Raw genomic sequence first — 4292 nt, forward strand, 5'->3', positions numbered from 1 at the left:
AGAAATGAACCCACACACCTATGGTCACTTGATCTTTGACAAGGGAGCTAAAACCATCCAGTGGAAAAAAGACAGCATTTTCAACAAATGGTGTTGGCACAACTGGCTGTAATCATGCAGAAGAATGCGAATTGATCCATTCTTATCTCCTTGTACAAAGCTCAATTCTAAGTGGATCAAGGAACTCCATGTAAAACCCGAGACACTGAAAATCATAGATGAGAAAGTGGGGGAAAACCTTGACGATATAGGCACAGGGGAAATTTTTCTGAACAGAATATCAATGGCTTGTGCTGTAAGATTGAGAATCTACACATGGGACCTCATAAAATTGCAAAGCTTATATAAAGCAAAAGACACTGTCAATAAAACAAAAAGTGCACCAACAGATTAGGAAAGGATCTTTACTAATCCTAAATCAGATAGGGGACTAATATCCAATATATATAAAGAACTCAAGAAGCTGGACTCCAGAAAATCAAATAACCTTATTAAAAATGTAATGCATATCTAAACAAAGAATTCTCAATGGAGGAATACCGAATGGCTGAGAAGCATCTAAAAAAATGTTCAACATCCTTAATCATCAGGGAAATGCAACTCAGTTCTGTTTTAAGATTTATATGGGAGTCCCTTGGTTAACAACTCAATTGAATGTAGTGCAGTTTTGATACTGAAAGGCTTATTTGGTGACAAGAAAGGGCCAGTTGGGATTCTTTCTTCATTATTTGGAGACTTCATTAGTGTCATATTTAGATATTGTAGAAAGTTTCCACCACACTGTTTCTATACCACCCCTCAAATACCTCTCTGTTTGAATTCCTTCCTTCATCTCCATCTGCCCTCTCCTTCCCCATGTGATCTTCTAGTTCTCTTCTCATACCCCCTGTCCCAATCCAGCCATAAAGTCCATTTTATTTTCCCCTCCCATGGAAATCCATATCTACTTAGTCCCTTTTTTTAAAAATCAAATCTCCTTGAGTCTAAAGATTGTAGATTGGCTATTATTTAATGGTTAATATCCACATATATATCACATTTATCTTTCTTGGTCTGTGATACCTCACACAAGATGATTTTTTTCAAGTTCCACCCATTTGCTTGAAAATTTTGTGATATCATTTTTAAAAAAGAGCTGAGTAATATTCCATTGTGTAAATGTACCACATTTTCTTTATCCATTGTTCTGTTGAGGGACATTTAGGTTGTTTGCAATTCCAGGCTATTCTGAATAAAACCACAATGAACATTGTTATATAAGTGTCCTTGAGGTAAGATACTTGCCAGGGTGTCTTTTCTATAGAAAGAAAAGTAACTAGGACAATTCTAAAAGGGGCTTCTTTCTCATGTAAAATAATAGTTTTACCTTCTTACCACAGTATCTTCCAATTAAGCCAAGATACAACTTCTGCGTAAAATTCTTGACACCTACTGCTAAATCACATGCTTAACTACCAGTTAGGATCACAGTTCCCAAACACTGGTTTCAAGCATATTGCTCTGTCACTGTGGCAAAGCTGTATATACGAATCCTGGAGGGTTCATTACCTTCTCATTTGTTCAGTAAATCACAACTTGTATAAATACATTCTAGGGAATTGAATGTATATCTGACCATTATTCTCAGAAAAAAAAAAGTTTGACATGTTTTAAGGCTATATATTTTTCTTCATTAAACAAAAGAGAAAAACATTGGCTGTTTTTCTCTTACATTTATTTCATCCTTTTACTCTAAAATTATCAAGACAGTCTTATCTTTAATATTAGAATTTAGCACTTGGTAAACGAAAATAAAAAAGCCCATTGTGTCTGGCCAAGGAAAAGCTAGCCTTGATTTCAGACTAGATGTTTAAATAAAGCATCCTTGGCATATACTGTTTTCTACAGTTAGGAAAAGAGATCAAGGTGAGAATCTTGGCTTGGAGTGATATAAAGATACTAATTAGCTGAATTTAAACAAGGAAACTTTCAGAGGAATATTTAGCTTTTCCGAAATCTTATAACCTACAGGAGAAGAAAGGAGTGGGAGAGGAAAGGAGGGATGCTGAATCTGCTAAGAGGAGGAGGAGGCAGGAAGGAATAACAACACAAATTTGTAATGAGTAAGGTGTAGGGAATCATTGTTCTATGCTCCTTCTTTCATGAAATTGGTGTTAATTGATACAGTCTTCTAGGAGATAGTTGACCAACTGCTACTTTGACCTGTTATGAAGGAAGAAACTAAAAGTAGACTTAGTGTCTGACATAGGAATGGGTGAGTGGGAGTGGGTGGGGACGGTATGAGGGACTTTGGGGATAGCATTTGAAATGTAAATGAAGAAAATACCTAATTAAAAGTGTTCAGTGTCATCCTCAGATACTAGTCTGCGCAGGTGAGAGTGTAGACTACACTTCTGGGAGCTTCTGGGACAGGCAGAAGCCACACAGCTTCTGGGGCAGACCCTGTTTTGGGCTCCAGACATCTGGGCACCTTCCTGGCCAGAGGGGAGGTGTCCACCCTGCATAGGAGGACTTTGCTGAAGCAACTGGGGGAGCCATCTCTGGTCCCGGAAATTTCAGAGACTAGTCTGTGTAGGTAAAAGTGTCAACTACAGAAGCTACACAGCTACTGGGAAAGGAGAAAGAGACAAAGTTTCTGGGACAGAAAGTTCCTGTTTTGGACCTTCATCTTCTGCCAGGAGGCAGTTCCGAACTCCAGATATCTGTGCACCTTGCCTGCAAGAGGAGGACTTGCCCGCAGAGAGTACTCTGACAACTGAAACTCAGGAGAGAGCTAGTATCTCAGGTCTTCTGATAGAGGCAAACAGAATCACAAGAGGAACAAGCTCTAACCAGAGACAACTATAACAACTAACTCCAAAGATTACCAGATGACGAAAGGCAAACAAAAGAATCTTACTAACAGAAAACAAGACCACGCACCATCATCAGAACCCAGCACTCCCATCTCAGCCAGTCCTGGATACCCCAACACACCCGAAAAGCTAGACCCAGACTTAAAAGAATATCTCATGATGATGGTAGAAGACATCAAGAAGAACTTTAATAACTCACTTAAAGAAATGCAGGAGAACACTGCTAAAGAAGTACAAGTCCTTATAGAAAAACAGGAAAACACAACCAAACAGATAGAATTCCTTAAAGAAAAACAGGAAAAGACAAACAAACAGGTAGAAGTCCTTAAAGAAAAACAGGAAAACACAACCAAACACGTGATGGAACTGAACAAAACCATATAAGACATAATAAGGGTAGTAGACACAATAAAGAAAACCCAAAATGAGGTAACTCTGGAGATAGAAATCCTAGGAAAGAAATCTGGAACCATAGATGCAAGCATCAGCAATAGAATATATGAGATAGAAGAGAGAACCTCAGGTGCAGAAGATTCCATAGAGAACATCGGAAGAACAATCAAAGAAAATGCAAAATGCAAAAGGATCCTAAGTCAAAACATCCAGGAAATCCAGGACACAATGAGAAGACCAAACCTACGGATAATAGGAGTAGATGAGAATGAAGATTTTCAGGCTGGAGAGATGGCTCAGACATTAAAGGCTAGGCTCACAACCAAAAATATAAGAGAATGAAGATTTTCAACTTAAAGGGCCAGCAAATATCTTCAACAAAATTATAGAAAAAATTTCTCAAACATAAAGAAAGAGATGCCCATGAACATGTAAGAAGCCTACAGAACTCTAGACTGGACAAGAAAAGAAATTCCTCCTGACACATAAATATCAGAACAACAAATTCATGAAATAAAGATATAATACTAAAAGCAGTAAAGGAAAAAAGCCAAGTAACATATAAAGGCAGGCCTATTAGAATTACACCAGACTTTTCACGAGAGACTATGAAAGCCAGAAGAGCCTGGACAGACGTTATACAGACACTAAGAGAACACAAATACCAGCCCAGGCTACTATACCCAGCCAAACTTTCAATTACAATAGATGGAGAAACCAAAGAATTCCATGACAAAAACAAATTCAAATAATATCTTTCCAAGAATCCAGCCCTTCGAAGGATAATAACAGAAAATAAAATGAAAAAACAATCAAAGGACAGAAACTACGCCCTAGAAAAAGAAAGTAATCCTTCAACAAACCTAAAAGAAGAATGTCAAAGAACAGAAGGAAAGCCTCAAGAACAGAATGCCAAATCTAACAACAAAAATAAAGGGAGCAACAATTACTTTTACTTAATATCTCTTAATATCAATGGACTCAATTCCCCAATAAAAAGACGTAGACTAACAGACTGGCTACACAAACAGGACCCAACATTTT

This window comes from Mus caroli, chromosome 4, assembly GCF_900094665.2.
Source record: "Mus caroli chromosome 4, CAROLI_EIJ_v1.1, whole genome shotgun sequence".
Taxonomy (NCBI): Eukaryota; Metazoa; Chordata; class Mammalia; order Rodentia; family Muridae; genus Mus; species Mus caroli.